The sequence below is a fragment of the Rhinopithecus roxellana genome, chromosome 11 (assembly GCF_007565055.1).
Source record: "Rhinopithecus roxellana isolate Shanxi Qingling chromosome 11, ASM756505v1, whole genome shotgun sequence".
NCBI classification, from domain to species: domain Eukaryota; kingdom Metazoa; phylum Chordata; class Mammalia; order Primates; family Cercopithecidae; genus Rhinopithecus; species Rhinopithecus roxellana.
This window is the reverse complement of record NC_044559.1, coordinates 74,362,615-74,384,757: the sequence shown is the minus strand read 5'-3', so window position 1 is coordinate 74,384,757 and position 22,143 is coordinate 74,362,615. Positions and strand designations below refer to the sequence as shown.

The following is a 22,143-nucleotide window of genomic DNA, read 5'->3' as shown; positions in this document are numbered from 1 at the left end:
GTCACTAACTATTAATAAGCAATTGATAAACAAATGGGAGAAAAGACAAATTTCTCATGCAGAATACAAATAATTGATGTAGATACTCCACCCTCACGGAGGTGAAGCATAACTCTCCACTCTTTAAGTGTGGGCTGCACATAGTAGTGACTTCCTTCCAAAAACTATGGTATGGATACCGAGGAAGGGTAAGTAACTTTACACTGGAGAAACCTGACAAACACTACCCCAGCCAGGTGATAAAGGCCAACATGAACAGTGATAAGTCATACTGTTAGTGACTTATAACCAAATCTATAACCTCAGTTTAAGTCACAAGAAAAATAGCAGACCAATCACATACAGACACCTGATAAAATACCTGACCAATATTCCTTAAAACTGTCAACATCATCAAAAACAAGAAAAGTCTGAGAAACTGTCAGTCAAGAGGAGCCTAAAGAGACATGATGACTAAATCTGGATGAGACCCTGAACAGAAAATGAATACATGTAAAAACTAGGTAAATATCTATAAAGTATGGGTTTTGGTTAATTTTTTCAGATCAAAAAGTATTTTATATTTTTATTTAATAGAAAAATAAAAATTACAAAATACATATACAAAATGATGTTTTGAAATATGTCTACATGGTGGAATGGATCAACTGAGCTATTAGCATAGGTATTACCTCACATACCTATCTTTTTTCATGATGAGAACACTTAAAATCTACTCAGTACATTGTTATTACCTACAGTTAACCATGTTGTACAATAGATCCTTTGTATATACACCTCCTATCTAACTGAAATTTTGTATTCTTTGACCAACTCCCTATCACCTGGCAACCACCATTCTGCCCTCTAATTCTCTGAGTTCAATTTTTTAGATTCCACATGTATACTATGCAGTTTTTAATCTTTCTTTGCCTCTTTATTTCACTTAATATAATGTCCTCCATGTTCATCCATGTTGTCACAAATGACAGGATTTCCTCCTTTTTTAAGGCTGAATAGTATTCCATCGTATATATATACACCACATTTTCTTTATCAATTCATTTGCTTGTGGACACTTAGATTGATTCCATATATGGCTATTATGAATAATGCTGCAATGAATGTCTGAGTGCAGATATGTCTTCAATACACTGAATTCATTTCCCTTGAATATTCATTAATGAGACTGCTGCATCAAACGGTGGTTCTATCTTTAGTTTTTTGAGGAATGTGCATTCTATTTTTCATAATAATTGTACATATACCCACCAACAGCATGCAAGGGTTCCCTTGACTCCACATGCTTACCAACAGGTTATCTTTGGTCTTTTTGATAATAGCAATTCTAATGAGTGTGAGGCGATATCTCACTGTGGTGCTAATTTGCATTTCTCTGATGGTTAAGCATCTTTTTGCATGCCTGTTGGCCATTTTTATAGCTTCTTTTGAGATACATCTATTCAGGTCCTTTGCCCATTTATTAATCAGGTTCTCTTCTTGCTATTGAGTTGAGTTCCTTACACATTTTGGATATGAACCCTTTACCAGATGGATGGTTTGCAAATATTTTCTCCCATTCTATAGGTTCTTTCAACATTCTATGGATTTTTTTTAGCTGTGCAGAAACTTTTTAGTTTGATGTAATCCTATGTGTCTATTTTTCCTCTTGTTGCCTATGCTTTTGGGGTCATGGCAATTTTTCCCTAGATTTTCTTCTAGTAATGGTAAAGTTTCAGATTCTAGATTTAAGTCTTTTATCCATTTTGAGTTGATTTTTGCATACGTTGTGAGACAAGGGTTCAATTTCATTGTAGTGCAGGTGGAAATTCAGTTTTCTCAACACTATTTTATTTGATATAAGTATAGTTACCCTGCTGTTTTTCATTTGTTTGTTTCCATTTGAATGGAATATCTTTTTCCACCTCTTCACTTTCAGCCTGTGTTCCCTTAAAGGTGAAATAAGTCTCTTGTACACAGCACATAGCTGGCCCTGCTTTTTTTAATCCATTCAGCCCATCGATGTCTTTTAATAGGAGAATTCAATCTACTTACATTCAAGGTAATTATTAATATGTAAGGGCTTGTTACTGTTATTTTGTTGTTGTCTTCTGTTTTTTGTTTCTGTTTTTGTTTTTTGTTTTTCTTTTTTGTAGAACCTCTTTTCTTTCTCTCTTGCTGTCTTCCTTTGCAGTTAAGTGATTTTTCTCTAGAAGTATGCTTTAACATCTTACTTTTGATCTTCGGTGTATCAATTATAGGTTTTTGCTTAGTGGTTACACTGAGGTTTACATAAAACCTTATAGTTATAAGAAACTATGTTAACCCAAAAATTTGATTGCATTAAAAAAAACTAAGCACTTTCATTCGTCCTCCAATATTTTATGTGTTTGATGTCACTATTTACATATTGTTATAGCGTGTATTCCTTAAGAAATATTTGTAGCTATTAATCTTTTTAATGCTTTTGTCTTTTAACTTTCATACTAAAGATACAAGTGATTTACATATTACCTTTATAGTATTAGAGAATTCTAAATTTGACTGTATACTTACTTTCACTAGCGAGTTTTATAGCTTCGTAAGTTTTTGTATCACTAATTAGTGTGCTTTCCTTTCAACTTCAAGAACTACCTTTAGTATGCCATATAAGACAGGTCTGGTGGTGATGAATTCCCTCAGCTTTTATTTGTCTGAGAAAGTCTTTATCTTGCCTTCATTTCTGAAGGATAGCTTTGCTGAATACAGTACTCTTGGTTGGCAGGGTTTCTTTTTTTCCTTTAGTACTTTTAATATATCATCCCACTATCTCCTGCCTATAAAGTTTCTGCTCGGAAGTCCACTGATAGCCTTATTGGAATTTCCTTACATGTGATCTGCTTATTTTTCCTTGTTGCTTTCAGGATCTTTTATTTGTCTTTGATTTTTCACAGTTTTATTATAATATGTCTTGGTATAATCTTGTGTGAACTGAATTTGATTCAATACCTTGGACCTTCTTGTACCTAGATCTCTGGATTTTTATGTGTTTTCCCAGATTTGAAAAGTTTTCTGCTACTATTTCTTTAAGTAAGCTTTTTACCCCGCTTGTCTTTCTCTTCTCCTTGAAATCCTATAACTCAGACATTTGTTCTTTTACATTGTCCCATAAATTCGGTAAGTTTTCTTCCCTCCTTTTCTTTTTCTATTTTTCATCCTTTGACTATATATTTTCAAATAATCTGTCTTCAAGTTCACAGATTTATTCTTCTGCTTTATCAGTTCTGCTATTGATGCTTTCTATTGCAGTTTTCACTTCATTCTTTGTATCTTTCAGCTCCAGAATTTCTGTTTCACTTTTAAAAACAATTTCAATCTCTCTGTTAAATTTCTCATTTTGATAGTTTACTGTTTTCCTGATTTCATACAATTTTTTTCCGTATTTTCCTTAATTTTTCTGGGCTTCCTTAAAACAATCATCTTGAATTGTTTTTCAAGCAGTTCATAATCTCTAGTTCATAATAGCTACTGGAAGATTATTGTGCTGTTTTGGTAGTGTTATATCTCCTTGGTTTGTCATGTTTCCTCTTATCTTACACTGAAGTTTGCACATGGAAAGAAGTTGGAATTCACTCTAGTTTTTGCTGACTGGCTTTGTATGGGAGAGCCCTTCCTTTTCAGTCCATCCAGAGATTCTGAGTAAGTTGTCTGGCATTCTGAGTAAGTTGTCCACAGGTGGGCTTACTGCTGGAGTCTTTGGACAGGTGGCCTTGTAACTGAGTCAGCAGGTAGGTGGGCCTGGAACCTGGTTCCATGGGGTTAAGCCTAGGGCCTAAACACACCAGAGTGGACCTGTTGATTGGTTCCTCAGGAGTAGACCTGGAGCCTAGGTCACAGAGGGTAGGCCTAGAACCTATTTTTCCAGGGGCTTCCCTGAAGCCTGTATCCACATGAACTGATCTGGCACTGGGGTAGTCTCTGAGCCTAAGTCTGCAGGGGTCAGCCAGGTGCTGGGATGGTCCTGGGAACTGAGTCCACAAGGGCTGGCTTGGAACTAGAGTGGGGTGGGATACAAGGGTGAACCTAGGTTCTGGATCTATAAGGTGGTCCTAGAGTCTTGATCCATAGGGACAAGTCTAGAACCAGAGTCTGTTGCAGCAGGCCTGGACCCTGGATCTGTTGGACCCTGTGGCCACAAGGACTTCCCTGGAGGATGGCACCACAGGGACAAGTCTGGCACTGAGCAGACCCCCAGAGTCTATGTCTACAGCAGCTTGCCTTGTATCTGATGCCAGAGGCTATGACCTGGTGCTAGAGTAAGATTAAAAAGCCTGAAAAGGGCCTGCAACCATCCTGGCTTTGGCAGTCATGGGCCATTATGGCTCCAGGCTCCAAAATCTAGGGCAGAACTGAACCCTTGGGTCCCAGAAGCTGGCCTGGCATTGGGTGGGCCTAGAACCTATCCATCTTGGTGATTTGGTCCATAGGTACCAGCTTGATGACTAGGGCTTCAGGGGCTGGCCTCATGCAGGGGTGAACCTACAGCCTAAGTCTGTAGAGGTTGGCCTGGTGCTATGTCATGCCTGAAACCTAGGGCCATTGAGGCCAGTTCAGTGCTGGTACCAGTCTGAGGCCTGGGGCTGCTGGGGTAGGCCTGGTATTGGGGCAGCCCCGAGTACTAGTATGCAAGGCAGGCCTGGATCCAAGGGCTGCAGGATTCTGTCTTGTGCCAGGGTGGGCCTGGAAGCTCCATTTACAGGTACTAGACTGGAGTCTGGGGCTTCCAGAGTTGGTCTGGGCTAGGTGGGCCTGGAGCCTGTTTCTGCAGAAGCCAGCCTGGAGGCTGTGTTCACAGGTATTGGCCTGATGACCAGGGCTACAGGGGCCAGTCTGGTGCTAGGGCAGGCCTGAAGCCTGGGATTGTTGATACTAGCCCACTGCTGGGGGTGGCCTGGAGGCTAGCACTGTAGGGATCAACCTGGTGTAGGGTAGCACATAGAACTAGTCCTCCAGGTAGACCTGGAGTGTAGAGCTTCAGGATCTGGTCTGGCACCAAGATAAGCCTAGACATTCAGTCCACACATACCACCCTGGAGTCTGGGGCTGTGAGGGCCTGTGTGGCACTAGGTTGTACTGGGGCAGGGCTAGTGTTGGGGTCCCAGGTAGCAACCGATGCTCATTTCCCTCTCCCTCCCCCAAGGACAGAGTATCTATCTCCACATTGCGCTGCCTGGAGTTGAGGGAGGCGTGATGCAGGTGATGTAAAACTGTCTTTCCCACCCTCTTCAATGTGTCTTTTCTTATTTCTGTGCTATACTTAGGTGCTTAAATCTCTCACCTGGCTTCCATTGCTGATGTAAAGGAATTTTCATGCATGAATGGTTGTTCAAAGTGATGTTTTTGCAGAGGACAATCACTGGAAAGTCATATTCTGCCATCTTGCTGACATCAATCTGGACTTTAGTTAATTAAAACATATATATAAATAAGAGATGGCAGACCAGATTTTGCCTGGAGGCCATAGTTTTCTGCATTCAGTCTGAGTTAATTGCCATATTTACTACAGGTCATGATGGTCTCCTACAGTCATAACTCAAAACAGAAATAGATGACAAAATGAGAGCAGGGCCTTTAGAGTCTAGCCCCTTATTTCACATCTGAGAAAGCAGGAGCAGTGAGGTTAAGTTTCTTACCCAGGTCCAACCAGTCTGTAAGCGATGGACCTAAAACTGAGATTCAGGGTCCAACTTCCTGGCTAATGCTTTTTATGCTACCCGATGCTGCCACCCTCTCCCCATGCCCTGTATGCATAATTCCAAGTCACTCAAGAAAAAGAGAAGCACTTTGGCAATTCAAATGACTTAATGCAGTCCAAAAAGAAAATCCTAGTGTGATTTCTTGCTTTCTTCCCAGATAAGATTTTTTCCCTAAGTTCTTGCAACTGAAAGTTAGAACCCATGGAGCACCAGAGCCCAGAAGGACTGACTCTTCACTGCTTTCCATCTCCTGATCTTGTTTACATGTGTTTATCTGCAAAAGTTTTAATGGAATAAGAGAAAACGAGTGCTTTAACTTCCCAATAAAATCTGTGCCCCAGCATGAGTCATTGTTTTCTTTTTTTACACTAGCAAGGGTAAAGCCTTCTGGTTTTAATAACTAATACTGCTGAGTTCAATAAAAAGCACTTAATTTAATTTAATCCAAACCTCGATCAATGCCAGCTTCCCCTGGAATTTTATCTTTGTTTTAATTTGAGTCTTTATGTTCAGAAAAATGAGAGGCCAAAAGGAAAGAAACAGAAGTCAATTAGCTTGTAGGCTTATTTCTGGACAAAGGACATGAAAATACAAGATTGACAGGTAAACTCCAAGGCTCTAATGTTTCTGCCCCACTGGACAATCTTTTCCTGGCAGAATTAATGTTTTCTTTAATCCTGAATAAAGAAACTGAACAATTCACAGCCCCATTTGGAAAACGTTTTTAAACAAAATATTCCAAAGCCAATTAGCATCAGATTTCTAAGCTAGAAATATATTGCCTTTAATGTGTCAATAATCGAGAGATATGCTACTGTAAAATTAGATACAGAAACCCTCAAGTCCATCTGTTTCAATTCTAAAGCAGCCAGACTCAGTGCTTAAGGGACTGAAATGTATATAGGGACTAAAATGGAAATAAAATGAAGCACCCTTGAAGATAGTTTTGATAAGCTTTTCTTAAATGATCCTTTTATTGTCACAACAGAGTTCAGTCCTATTTCTAAAAACATCCATCATTGTAGAAGAATTGCAATTTACTATTAACTGAAACCACTTTCATAACTTCAACCTGAAAGTTCTTGCTGCTCTGTCAAGTTTGAACCAAAAACTTTGCAATGGTTGACGGGAATTATGAAAACCTACATTTTTGGTTCAATTATGTAGTTTTTCAGTGCAGAAGCTTCTAGAAATGTTCTGAAGGCTATTAAAAGAGAACTGAGGCCAGACACAGTGGCTCACCTATAATCCCAGCACTCTGGAAAGCAGAGGTGGGAGGATCGCTGGAAGCCAGGGGTTCAAGACCAGCCTGGGCAACATAATAAGGCCCAGTGTCTACAAAAAAAAAATTGCCAGGCATGCTGGTACATGCCCTGTAGGCCTAGCTACTCAGGAGGCTGAGGAGGGTGAATTGTTATGAGCCTAAACTCCTAGTTTGAGGATGCAATGAGCTATGATTGCACCACTGCACTCCTGCCTGGATGACAGACTGAGATCCAGTCTCAAAAAACAAAAACAAACAAAAAAAGCAGGACTGAACATCAGGGATAGCATTCAGTCTCCCTCCAGAGCTGGGTTACTACTGGCAGCCACATTTCCTTGCCACCATCTGGAAGTACTGATTCAACAGTGGACCAGAGGGAAAAGGCAGCCAGTTTCTTGTAGAATTCCAAACTTCAGTTCCTGTAGCACCTGGTTTCCATAGGGGTTTCATGTCCAAGTCTGATTAAACCACAATTCATAGACTATAGAATGTTAGCCCTGGGAGGAGACAAAGAGCATCTAAGCCAGTGATTCACATAGTTATAGATTTCAGGACCAGTAATATTTCAAAAAGAAAAATATAAGGCACCAAAATAGAGTTGCTCATTTTTTTTCATAGTTATTTGCTTTTGCAAAACAAAGACATTTAAAATAGCAACTACCATTAATTATCAACATCATTTCATAACTTTAATAACAAAAATATAGGAAGGACATAAACTTGGAACTTAACAATTAAATAAATTTAGCTTCATAAAAACTCATCACTTGGTTCTTATTTTGTCCCAAGTTGCTAAAAACTTCATTATAAACTGAAATTCATTTATAGACCATTGTTTGGGAACAATTAGCTAGTTTAATTCTTAATAGCAGACCCTTAGAACCCTCTCTGTTATGACCACAGCTGTTCTCAAATAAATTAATAATCTAAAACTCAGTGAGATTCCTTAACGAATAAGATGATTTACGTGCTTAAAGAGGACATCAAATGAAACTTGCAGCAACTATTGTTTTGGAAAGCCAAAAGACCGGAAGTAAACTAAATGTGTTTATTTTTTATTTTTTTATCTTTGAAAATCCTTTAACACAAAACATTATAAAAGGTAAATGAAACATACTTGGGGAAAAAGTGACCATGAAATCAGCCTGTTTGGGAATCTTCACCTTCACCTAGAAGCAATAATAGTGTTAATTATATACTTTCCTGAGCTTGGGAAAAAGCAGGCTCATGAATCGCAGCCTTGTGAAAGAGGGATTTACTTGACTCCTATTGATTCCAGAGATCAGAATTACCATAAATGGGCAGAAATTTTAAGAGAGCAGTACATAGATAAAGATAAGAACTTGTTTTTAGAAGCATAATTTCCTAAGTCAATTCAAAGATGACTGGGAAACTTCACGGTATGGGAGGCCAACCTATTCTAGAAGTGCTTAAGCAAAACCTGGTTAACAATTTGGCAGCTTTACTGAAAAGGGAAATCAAGGTAGTAGATTAGCTTAGATAACCTGTAAGAAGCCATCTAACTCCAAGAATCTAGGATTCCTTTCCCATCCCTGCACTTACCTGCCAAGAGTCAAAAAAACATTCGTCAAATACTTGAGGATAGACACAAAACTCTCATGAGGATGGATATGAATTGCACAATTTCAGAACACTGACAACTCAGTAATCATCAGTCTTTTTTTTTAACTTTTAAGTTCAGGGATACATGTGCAGGTTTGTTACATATGTAAACTTGTGTCATGAGGGTTTGCTGTACAGATTATTTCATCACCCAGGTATTAAGCCTAGTACCCATTAGTTATATTTCCTGATCCTCTCCCTCTTCCCACCCTTCACTGCTCTGTAGGCCCCAATGTGTGTGTGTTGTGTTCCTCTCGATGTGTCCATGTGTTCTCATCATTTAGTTCCTATTTGTAAATGAGAATATGTGGTATTTGGTTTTCTGTCCCTGTGTTAGGTTTTTTTTTCTTTTGTAATTTAGGATTTAGTTTTGTAAAACCATGTAGACAAATATTAAATGTTATGCTTGCATTTTGAACATTATAAATATGAAACACGAAACATCCAATGTTAAATACTGATCTCCTATGCCTGACCTGGATTTAGATATTGAGTATTTCATATTTTACAGAAAGGAACTTTCAAAGTTTGATCAATAATTATAGTATGTACTATTATTCATCAAAATCTTCTTGAAATGTAAAAGGCTGAAATTAAAAGTAGTTCTTCTTTTCTTAAGTATGCTAAAACGTATCAGTTTGGATTAACTTTCAGATTTTCAGGCCATGAAAGATATACAGGCCAGGCACGTTGGCTCATGCCTGTAATCCCAGCACTTTGGGAGGCCGAGGCAGGCAGATCACGAGGGCAGGAGATCGAGACCAACCTGGCCAACATGGTGAAACCCCGTCTCTACTAAAAATACAAAAATTAGCCAGGCGTGGTGGTGTGTGCCAGTAGTTCCAGCTACTCGGGAGGCTGAGGCAGGAGAATTGCTTGAACCTGGGAGGCAGAGGTTGCAGTGAGCTGAGATCGTGCCACTGCACTCCAGCCTGGTGACACAGCAAGACTCCATCTCAAAATAAATAAATAAATAAATAAATAAATAAATAAATAAAGATATATAAATAGAGTACCCAATAATATGTTTTAACACATTTATGACAAGTTTGTTTACAGTTGTGACAGGAATATCCTTGACTTTCAGATAGTTTTTTAAAATGCTCTAAGCAAACATAAAGGGTGTTTTGGGTCAAGTTACTTCTTAGTACAAATACTACATTGTATCAATCAATTTTAAAAAGAAATTCTTAAAGGCATTTAAAAAAGCTTGCATTTTATAGTTGTCAAACAATATATTTATATTATAGAAGATACAACAAAATTTACATAAATAAAAAATCTCACACTATATTCTAAGTCCTAAAATAAAAAAGAAGAAATCTGCAAATTAAGGAATTATCAATGTTGTTCAGAAAACATACCTTACTTTTACTTTGAAATTCACTTTAACTGCTTGACATAAAAAATAACATAGCTAAATTGTTTTATAATATATATAGAATATTACTTCTCTGAGTAGACATGTTTCACACAACAGTTTCCAATTAACGCTGATAATTCATTTGATAATTTTAATCACAATTTATGATAGACTGATTAATGGATTAAAAATTTATTCAGTAATTTAGATGTCATAAGAACAATTGCAAGTAACAATCTTGTACAATCCTGCCCATTAGTAATATTAAGCCAAGAATCTGGCAGCTATCAAATTCTGCTGAATTATGTTTCCATCTGTATGATTGGTCAACAACAAAAAATAGATACACAATATCATGCTTTTTCATTTTCCTTTTTCTTTTTTTTAAACAAGCAGCTCAATGATTTGGAGGGTTGGTTAATACAATACAGAAAATATAGGGAGAAAGTATAAAATGGCACCTAACACCAATGCCAGTACTTATCTCATTATGGTTATAGCTAAGGATATTATTAGTATTTGTGTTATTTGCTTTTCTTTAGAACATGAATCAAAGCTATTAACTTGAACTTGAGGTATATACACAATACACATACAACCTTATGCAAAATACTTTCCTAAGTAACATTATATTTTAAAATATTGGAAACTGAATATCTGTGCTGATTTGTATTTTGACTTAACGGAATAAGAAGAGAACAACACTCAACTAGGGAGAGTTATGCTGACAATAAAGCTCTAAAATTCAAAATGTCTTCCTCTCCCTTTGTACTTACCACAGGCTACACAATGTCCTGAGAGGATTCATTATGAGAAAAATATCATTCACAGCTTTAATAACTTACTTTGGAAAAAACTAATGAGAAAGCAGATTGGAAGGTGAGACTTCATCTTTGTTTTCAAGTAAGTGGTCTTAATTTTTCTTCTCATGGAAAAGGCTTAAATCAGTTGATTATAAATACATCTAAATCTTTAATTGCTGAGGCTTTCAGGTAAAGTTTAGCACTTCATTTATACAAAGTCTATGAGAAGAAGTCAGTAGAGATCATCTAATCTTAAATTGTGACATCAACCATTCAAGTCCTTGGCACAATCCCTCACGAGTTAGAGAACAGCATGCCTGGATATGACACTGGTGATCTTTAAAAGATAATAGCTTCACAAACTGGGAGATTTCTGCTACAGTTATGCATTCTTTAACATCTCATTTATTAGCAAAAATCAGCAATCCAGCTTTTCTTAGGTCCTCATGTGCTAACATTTTATAGAGTTTCTAGTTACAGAAATCCTCTCTCCCTCTCTCTACTGTTCACAAATATACAGATTCTGTGTTAGTATAGTAAGTGTTTCAGGAAGAACGAAGAGATTCTTGGCCACCAATATCCCATATTAGGAAATATATATTATTATTATTATTATTGTTGTTGTTGTTGTTATTTGAGACAGTCTTGCTTTGTCACCCGGCTGGAGTGCAGTGGTGCAATCTTGGCTCACTGCAACCTCCGCCTCCCGGGTTCAAGCAATCCTCCTGTCTCAGCCTCCCAAGAAGCTGGTATTACAGATGCACGCCACCACGCCCAGCTAATTTTTGTATTTTTAGTAGAGACAGGGCTTCACCATGTTGGCTGGGCTGGTCTCGAACTCCTAACCTCAGGTGATCCACCCACCTCAGCCTCCCAAAGTGCTGGGATTACAGGTGTGAGCCACCAGCCAGAAGCATGTATTATTAATCACTACCTCTTCTACATTACTTCCTGTTGTGGGAGATGTATGTACAACTTCATTCATAGAAAATTGTTAAAGGATGGTAGTTTTCCCTGCACTATCCAGCCCAATAATGATACTTTTGTGCTCCTAGTGACTGAACAGTCTCCATATCCTGGTGAAGAGATTTCCCATTCTCGGGCGGTGGACCCTGTCTCCAGACACCCAGACCGCCTGGCCTCCCTGGCTTGGGCTAAGGGGGCAGCAGAGAGAGACACACTGGAGCCTCTGCCTCTGAAGCTGCTCCCTCCCTGGTTGCTGGCCCACTTCCAGGGAACCAGAGGGAGGTGAAACCCAGGTCACCCTGCCACGTGCGAGGCCCTGGTGCCGCCATGCACTCACCTGGCTCATAGACATTGCCACCAAGTTGTCTGTGGCGAGCCTCATAAGCCATTGTCCTCCCCCTTCATGTGTTAGTTTGCTAAGGATAATGGCCTCCAGCTCCATCCATGTCCCTGCAAAGGACATGATCTCATTCTTTTTATGGCTGCATAGTATTCCATGGTGTATATTTACCACATTTTCTTTATCTAGTCTATCATTCATGGCCACTTAGGTTGATTCCATATCTTTGCTATTGTATACAGTGTTGCAATGAACATGTGCATGCATGTGTCTTCATAATAGAATGATTTGTATCCCTTTGGGTATATACTCAGTAATGGGATTGCTGGATTGAATGGTATTTCTGTGTTTAGGTATCTGAGAAATCGTCACACTGTTTTTCACAATGGTTGAACTAATTTACACTACCACAATGTATAAGTGTTCCTTTTTCTCCACAACCTCACCAGCATATGTTATTTTTTGACTTTTTAATAATGGTCATTCTAACTAGTGCGAGATGGTATCTCATTGTGGTTTTGATCTGCGTTTCTCTGATGATTGGTGATGTTGAGCTTTTTTTTTCACGACTGTCAGTCACATGTATGTCTTCTTTTAAAAAGTTTCTGTTCACGTCCTTTGCCAAATTTTTCTTTTTTTTAATGGAGTCTTGCTCTGTTGCCCAGGCTAGAGTGCAGTGGCACAATCTGGGCTCATTGCAAGCTCTGCCTTCCGGGTTTGCGCCATTCTCCTGCCTCAGCCTCTTGAGCAGCTGGGACTACAGGCACCCGCCACCACGGCCGGCTAATTTTTTGTATTTTTAGTAGAGACAGGGTTTCACTGTATTAGCCAGGATGGTCTCGATCAGCTGACCTGGTGATCTGCCTGCCTCAGCCTCCCAAAGTGCTGGGATTACAGGCGTGAGCCACTGTGCCCAGCCCCTTTGTCCACTTTTTTATGGGCTTGCTTTTTATTCTTGTAAATTTGCTTAAATTCCTTGTAGATACTGGATAGTTGACCTTTGTTGGATGCATAGTTTGCAAAAATGTTCTACCATTCTGTAGGCTATTTACTCTGTTAATAGTTCCTTTTGCTGTGCAGAAGCTCTTTAGTTTAATCAGATCCCATTTGTCAATTTTTGCTTTAGTGGAAATTGCTTTTGGCGTCTTCATCATGAAATCTTTGCCTGTGCCTATGTCCCAAATGGTATTGTCTAGGTTGCCTTCCAGGGATTTCAAAGTTTTGGTTGTTATATTTAAGCCTTTAATCCATCTTAATTTTTATATATGGTATAAGGAAAAGTTCTAGTTTTAATTTCTGCATATTGCTAGCCAGTTATCCCAGCACCATTTATTGAATAGGGAATCCTTTCCCCATTGCTTATTTTTATCAGGTTTGTCGAGGATCAGACAGTTGTAGGTGTGTGGTCTTATTTCCGGGTTCTGTATTCAGTTCCACTGGTCTATGTGTCCATTTTTGTACCAGTACCATGATGTTTTGGTTACTATAGTCCTGTAGTATAGTTTGAAGTCAGGCAGTCTGATGCCTCCAGCCTTGTTCTTTTTGCTTAGGATTGCCTTGGGTATTCAGGCTCTTTGTTGGTTCCATATGAATTTTAAAATAGTTTTTTTCTAGTTCTGTGAACAACGTCAACGATAGTTTAATAGGCATAGCACTGAATCTATAAATTGCTTTGGGCAGTATGGCCATTTTAACAATATTGATTCTTCCTGTCCATGAGCATGGAATGTTTTTCCATTTGTTTGTGTCATCTCTGATTTCTTTGAGCAGTGGTTTGTAGTTCTCCTTATAGAGATCTTTTACTTCCTTAGTTAGCTTTATTCTTAGGTATTTTTTTGTGTGTGTGGCAATTGTGAATGTGAGTTCATTCCTGACTTGGCTCTCAGTTTGACTGTTATTGATGTAGGAATAATAGTTATTTTTGCACATTTATTTTGTATCCTGGAACTTTGCTGAAGTTGTTTATCTTCTTAAGAAGCTTTTGGGCTGAGACTGGAAGTTTCTAGACACAGAATCATGTCATCTGCAAACTAGGATAGTTTGACTTCCTCTCTTCCTATTTGCATGCCCTTTCTTTCTTTCTCTTGCCTGATTATCCTGGCCAGAACTTCCAACACTACAATGAATAGGAGTGGTGAGAGAAGCTATCCTGTCTCGCACCAGTTTTCAAGGGGAATGCTTCTAGATTTTGCCCATTCAGCATGATGTTGGCTATAGGTTTGTCACATATAGCTCTTATTATTTTGAGGTATGTTCCCTTGATACCTAGTTTATTGAGAGTTTTTAACATGAATAGATGTTGAATTGTATGGAAATCCTTTTTTGCATCTATTAACAGAATCACGTGGTTTTTGTTGTTAGTTCTGTTTATGTGGTGAATCATGTTTATTGATTTGTGTATGTTGCACCAATCTTGCATCCCAGGGATGAAGCCTACTATCAAGTGGTGGATAAGCTTTTTGATACGCTGCTGTATTTGGTTTGCCAGTATTTTGTTCAGGATTTCTGCATCGATGTTCATAAAGGATATTGGCCTGAAGTTTTCTTTTTTTGTTGTATCTCTGCCAGGTTTTGGTATTAGGATGATGTTGGCCTTATAGAAAGAATTAGGGAGGAGTCCCTCCTCCTCAATTTTTGAAATAGTTTCAGTAGAATTAGTACCAGCCCTTCTTTGTATGTCTGGTAGAAATCAGCTGTGAATCTCTAGTCCTGAGCTTTTTTTGGTTGGTAGCCTATTTATTACTGCCTCAATTTCAAAACCCGTTACTTCACTTGGCTATCATTAGGAGTTGGGACTCTTTACTCCTAAGAATAATGCTCTTTCTTCAAAAGAATACTACTTTTCCTTATGTTGATATTTTAAAGCGACTTTGATATATGCTTTCAATACACACTTTTGAACACCTATTTCATGCCAGGCACCGTGCTTAGGCACTGTCCTGAAATAAAGGTACCCTGACACGATATGCAAGGAAGCTTCTTGAAGTCTATTTAACCTTAAAAACTTTTACTACCCTAGAAGAGGAGGGTTTAGTAATAATAAAGAGGAAAAGTAAAAGGAATATATATCTACTTAAGAGTTTCCCTGTCTATGAATAGCTCCTTACCACCTAACAGTTCATGAAACCCCATCAATAGGAATCTGTTCCCTTGATTCTTGAAGGTTTTGTTAGAAGACTTCTGTTACAAAGCAAATATCCCCTGGGAAGAGAAATAACTTAAAACTCTAGCAGCTTAATCACTTCCCCACTTTGGACTTCAACTTACCCACCTGTAAAATAAGGGGTTTTGACCACATGATCTCTGTGGTCTTCTCTAGTATGAAAATCTAGACTTACTAGGCCTAAAGGCCAGGGAACGGGAGTAGTTTATGGCTGGGTTTTCAAGGCTGCCTAGAAACAGCAGTTGGAATTATAAGCAGCCTCAAGTATTCTCTCCCAACCCTGAAGTTATAGGGAAAGATTTAAACATGCTTCCAAGCCTCATGGGCAAATCACTCCCTTAGAGCTGTTGGACAACCTTTGGCTAATAAAGATTAAACAAATAAATATAAAAAATGGTTCTATCCAGCATCCTGAGAGGCCAATTTGCTGTTAATGGTGGTGTTTAGGCCCTAAAAGGGTATTAACTTACAGAGTAGTAAAGTTTCCAAACACAGCCCAGAGCTTTAAAAGATGTACAGGTGCCAAAATTAAGGGCCAAATTACCAATCTGTTTTAAATGATGGTCTGGGAATGCTCAATATGACAAGGAAAATGTATGACAAATAATATCTTCAATACAAAGAAAAAGTTGCTTGAATTTATTAAAGGAAATAGACTACCTCTTGGGACTCCTTTTTTGCCCACTCCTCAAAGAGGTAATTTTTCAAAATCGACTTGAAGACACAGCTAATGCAAAATGACCCTTTAAGCATAAAGTAAGCTCATTTTTAACTGAAACAGTTTTCATGTCAGCATTTGCCTAAACCTTTGGGAATTTAGAAATTCAAAGAAATGCACATTCCATTAGTATCAAAACTAGGTGCTTCCATGATGTACTAAATGCTGCATTACTCAACATATGCAAAAGCTTTAAGTCAGAGTAAAGCCGGCTGCGTTTCTACTCATCGACAAGTTTAAAGAATTCATTGGCAGCCCTGCTGGATGACAACAGAATGACTTCCTGTCAAGTAACCTCCATCCTCCAAGGTGACAGGAAATGGGCTTAAACACTGGTAATATCACTAATCAGTGTAAGGAAGCACATGTTCCCAGCCTGCAATTGTGAAGTTTGGTTGCAATGTGTTAGCTGCTTGCTGGGCCATGTGATTCAGCATAATGACAGATGAAAGGAAAGGTCAGATTTACTAAGTGTTGAAGAGGTGTCATCAAGCATTGCATATTACTTCAAGATGTCCTCTGCATCAGAGGCATCTCACTATATAGGAGTTAATTTCTCCTGCAGAATTCTTTAGTTTCCCTATGACCTTTATGGAAGCCCCCAAATTTATTTCAACACATGAAGAATTGGACTTTCTCTTCTTTCTGATTGACACTAAATAGTCCAAGATAATGGTTTTACCTTTATATGATTCTACCTTGGTCTTTAAGATAAGTGCATACGTGTATATACCTTCAGGCTTTCCCAAATACACTCGTGTAGAGTCAAAGTAGCCAGATTTTCCTCAAAAGTTCATTCTAGTGCTTCCACTTTCTTGAGGTGGTTTTCCCCCTCTCAAATACAATGGCAGGTGTATTCCTTTTCAAAGAAGGACTATTCAGTTTTTTGTTGTGTTTTGTTTTGAGATGGAGTCTCACTTACTCTGTCCCCCAGGCTGGAGTGTAGTGGTGCAATCTTGGCTCACTGCAACCGCCACCTCCCAGATTCAAGCAATTCTCCCACCTCAGCTTCCAGAGTAGCTGCGATTACAAGCATGCACCACCACGTCTGGCTAATTTTTGTATTTTTAGTAGAGATGGCATTTCACTATGTTGGCCAGGCTGGTCTCAAACTCCCGACCTCAAGTGATCTGCCCACCTCAGCCTCCCAAAGTGCTGGGATTACAGGTGTGAGCCACCGCACCCAGCCTATTCATTTTTGTACTAAAGAGGATGTGAGGAAACATAACTTTTCCTTTATTTACAGAATAGGAAGGGACCTTCAGGGTCCTCTCCCAGAGCCCATTCCTATCAGATTCATTTCTTCAGTCATAAATTTTTCATAATTATTTTTTGAGCATTTACTCTATATCAGGAATTATACTAGTGGTTACAATACCAAGTAGAACCAGATGTAGTCTCTGATCTCCTAGAGATATTTGATTAAATAATCAAATACGTAATTATTGAAATAAATATATAATTCATAAACTACTTATAATTATTAAATAACTATTCAGCGAATGTATAGTTGTTAACTGGAGATGAGTAAACAGACATAGAAAGGTGAAGTGACTTTCTAAGGTGCCATCATAAGTCTGTTATGGAATACCGGTCTCCTGGCTCCCAGCCCAGTTCTCTTTTACTCTGTATCCTAGTGCATTTCAGTGTGCTTTCCCTGGACTGAAAGATGATCTGACATTCCCTTTCCAAGGCAGTCTCATAGCATCTTCTCCAGAGCAGGGCTTTCCAAGTTTTTTACCTCCTTTTGCAAGTTTAAAATGCTTTGCTCTTTGCTGAGATTTACCTGAGGGAAGGGCAGTGTGTATGCAAGTGTATGTGTTGAGGGAGGGTGGTGAATGTCATAATGGAGGTCTCCTAAGCTTTTGTGAAGAACACACAAGACTATGCTAGTAAAAGAAATACAGCAGTGTCCACCTAGCCTTTCATGATCCCTGCCCACAGTGAAAAAGAGATACGTATCTGGGGACAGGTGAAGGGAGACATTCTAAGTGATTTTCTAAAATCACCATCAGCTTTGTCATAAATACTACCTGAAAATGGTGAGCTGGCCAACTAACAGGGCCAGGGAACACACAGGCCATGGACATGTCCTGGAAAACGATGGCAGAGGATGATATTTATTGGCTGTGAGAGTAGAGCCAGGGCTTTCTGAAGCATTATCTCAAAAGTCAAAGTAGCAGGACCAGATAGTCCATTTATTCCTTTCCAGGTCTTGGAAGACACAAGAGTAAAGAACTTCAAATTATCTGATCCTTCCATTAAAAGCTTCACAGTTCACATACCTGTCTCCATAGGAGAGAAGCAAGCTGTTTTCAACACTCAACCTACAAACTAGGTCCCTAATCAATATTTACTTAATGTGTAAATGGTGTGGACAGTGGCATCAATCTGCACAGATGAACATTAATAATAAGAGTTTATTGAGCAGTTAGTATGCGAGAGATACTATGTTAAAAGTGTGAATGCATTATTAGTCCTAATAACACTGTAAAACAGCTAAAATTATTACTCTTATTTCATAGATGAGAAAAAAAGAGATTAGCAAGGTTAAATAATTCATGCAAGGTTACTCATCTAATAAAAGACCAGAGCCAGGATTTAAATATAAATCTGATTCACTTCAAAGCTCATGTTCCTGGTCACCATATTTATTGCCTGCTTGATGGTTTAGGCAAGACAAGATATAGAGCATCTCGCTAAGGGTCCTACTCTAAATTAATTAAGACACTTACAAAAGCAAATAAGAAAAAAACACATAAATGTAATACGTAAAAAGAGAAGACAAAGTAAGGTGTTTTAAGGATTAATTAATTTAGTAGCTTAGTGGTATAATGCAAGTGCTTTCCAATTTCTTCTCTGATGTCCTTAGAACACTGGCTTTTGTCTTCAGGCTTGCGCCTTAATAATAGCAAGATGGCAACAGCAGTTGCAGGCATTACCTCCTCACACAGTTATATATGAAGGAAGAACACCAAGTTAATGACTATCTATACCAAAAAAAAAACCAACACCTTCATGAGAACCAAAAATCAGGGGGGTGGGGGATCGGTGGGCACTCATTGTACCTGGTTTTAACTTAATATCACTGAAAGAGGCACTGAGGAGATAGAAAGTACAGCCTGAATCTCTGACACCACCCCTCCTCTGCCCCCCAGCAGTGGCAGCTTGGTGCAGAGAGCTTCTCTGGGCACTAGGGGAGGAAGAACAGAGAAATTCTGAGAAATTTAACTCAGTGCCATCCTGATAAAACAGAAAAGAAAACTGGACCAAACTCAGCTGATGCCCACCCACGGAGGGAGCATTCAAACTAGACCTAGCCAGAAGGGAATCACCAATCCCAGTTGTCTGAACCTGAGTGCCTGCAAACCTTGCCAGGGAGTGCTACAGCACTCTGTCTCTCCAAGTAAACTCGAAGGGCAGTCTAGACCATAAGGACTACAACTCTTAGGCAAATCCTTGTGTTAAACTAGGCCCAGACACAGTAGACTGAGGGGGCATGTGACATACTGAGACACAAGCTAGAGAAGACAAGGAAGTGCTTGCACAACTCTTCCCCTAACCCCAGGCTGCACAGCTCAAGGCTCCATAAGAGATCCCTTCCTTCCACTTGAGGAGAAAAAGAAGAGCAGAGAAGACTTTGTCTTGCATCTTGGATACCTGCTCAGCCACAGCAGGATAGGCACTGATCAGAGTCATGAGGCCCCACGTTTCAGGCCCTAGCTTCCAGTTGACATTTCTAGACACACCCTGGGCCAGTAGGGATTCCACTGCCTTGAAGAAAAACACCCAGTCCTGGCAGCATTCATTACCTGCTAACTGAAGAGCCTTTGGGCCCTGAATAGCTAGCAGCAATAGCCAGGTACTATAATCAAGGCCCTTGGGTGAGCCTCTGAGACTTGCTGGCTTCAGGTGAGATGCACCACATTACCAGCTGTGCTGGCTACAAGGTAAAACTCCCTCTGCTTGAGAAAAACAGAGGGAAAAGTAAAGGGGGCTTTGTCTTGCACCTTAGGTACCAGCACAACCACAGTGGGATAGAGCACTAAGTGGGTTCTTGACGTCCCTGATTCCAAGACTTGACTCTCGGCCATTTCTGGACGTGCCCTAGGCTAGAGGAGAAACTGCTGCCCTGAAGGGTGAGTCCTGAACCAGGCAGCATCCACCACAAATTGACTTAAGAGCCCCTGGGCCTTAAGGGAACATCAGCAAAAGTCTGGCAGTATTCCTTGTGGACTGGGGTGGCGGTGGCTATGGGGTGAGGCTCCTCTGTCTTTGGAAATGGGAGAAAAGAGTGGGAAGAACTGCATCTTGCAGTCTGAGTGCCATGTCAGCCACAGTACAATAGAACACTAGGTAGACTTCTAAGGTTTTTGACTCTAGTCCCTAACTCCAGGACGGCACTTCTGGACCTAGCTGGGACTGGGGAACCTCACCACCCTGAAAAGAATACAGGCCTGGCTAGCACTGCCACTTGCTGATTGTAGAATTCCAGGGCCTTGCATGAACATAGGCAGTAGCCAGGGAGTGGATACAACAGGTTTTGGGGAAGACTCAGTGCTGTGCTGGCTTCAGGACTGACCCAGCACAGTCATAGTATTGGTGGCAACAGAGGTGTTTGTGTCACTCCAGCTCCAGCTTTATGTGGCTCAGAACAGAGAGAGAGACTCTGAGAGAAAGTAAGGGAAAAGAACAAGAGTTCTGCCTGATAATCCAGCGAATTCTTCAAGATCTAGTCTAAGACCATGAAGGCAGTTCCTCTATGAGTCTACAAGAACCACAGTGTTCCTGGGTTTAGGGTGTCCCCGAAAGCAGATACAGCTTAGATCACAACACCCAAGCCCTTTCAAATATCTGGAAAGCCTTCCCAAGAAGGATAGCTACAAATAAGTCCAGAGAGTAAAGAACACAATAAATAACTAACTCTTCAATGTGCACACACCAAAGAACATCTATAAGCGTCAACACCATCCAGAAAGACATGACCTCACCAAATAAACTAAATAAGGTGCCACTGATCAATTCTGGAGAAACAGAGATATGTGACCTTTCAGAAAGAGAATTCAAAATAGCTGTGTGAGGAAACTCAAAGAAACTCAAAACAACCCAGAGAAGGAATTCAGAATTCTATCTGATACATTTAACAAAGAGATTGAAATAATTAAAAACAACTAAGAAGAAATTCTGGAGCTGAAAAATGCAATTGGTATACTGAAGAATGTATCAGAGTCCTTTAAGAGCAGAACTGATCAAGCAGAAGAAATAGCTTGAAGACAGGCTATTTAAAAATACACAGAGGAGACAAAAGAAAAAGGAATAAAAAACAATGAAGCACACCTACAAGATTTAGATAGGTTATAAAATAGTATTTGCAACCCTCGGGAAATCCTCAAACCAAAAAACATGCAATGGATACACGCATAATGAGATAAAATATAGCCTCAAAAGGGCAAAGCTAAGACTTACTGGCCTTAAAGAGGAAGTAGAGAAAGTGATGGGCGTAGGAAGTTTACTCAAAGGGATAATAACAGAGAACTTCCTAAGCCTAGAGAAAGATATCAATATCCAAGTACAAAAAGGTTATAGATCACCAAGCAGATTTAACCCAAAGAAGACTACCTCAAGGCATTTAATAATCAAACTCCCAAAGGTCAAGGATAAAGAAGGGACCCTAAAAGCAGCAAGAAAAAAGAAACAAATAATACACGACATGTCTAATAGCAGGCTTTTCAGTGGAAACCTTACAGGCCAGAAGAGAATGTCTTGACATATTTAAAGTGCTAAAGAAAATAAACATTTACCCTAGAATATTATATCTAGTAAAGTATTCCTGAAACACAAAGGAGAAATAAAGTCTTTCCCAGACAAACAAAAGCTGAGGGATTTCACCAACACCAGGCCTATCCTACAAGAAATGCTAAAGGAAGTTCTTCAATCAGAAAGAAAAGGACATTCATGACCAATCACAGAAAGGTACAAAACTCACTGATAATAGTAAGTACACAGAAAAACACAGAATATTATAACATGGTAACTGTGGTGTGTAAACTACTCTTATCTTAAGTAGAAAAACTAAACAATGAACCAATAAAAAATAATAATTACAACAACTTTTCAAGACATAGTCAGTACAATAAGACATAAATAGAACAACAAAAAGTTAAGAAGCAGGGAGATGAAGTTAAGGTA

The 22,143-nt window shown here is 39.2% G+C and overlaps 1 protein-coding gene and 1 pseudogene across 4 annotated transcripts in view; both read right to left on the bottom strand.

Moving 5' to 3' along the window:
* HPSE2 (heparanase 2 (inactive)) overlaps window positions 1-22,143 on the bottom strand; it is a 790,590-nt gene that overhangs the window by 553,956 nt on the left and 214,491 nt on the right. The window lies entirely within an intron of this gene.
* LOC104682795 lies at window positions 11,010-11,863 on the bottom strand (annotated as a pseudogene).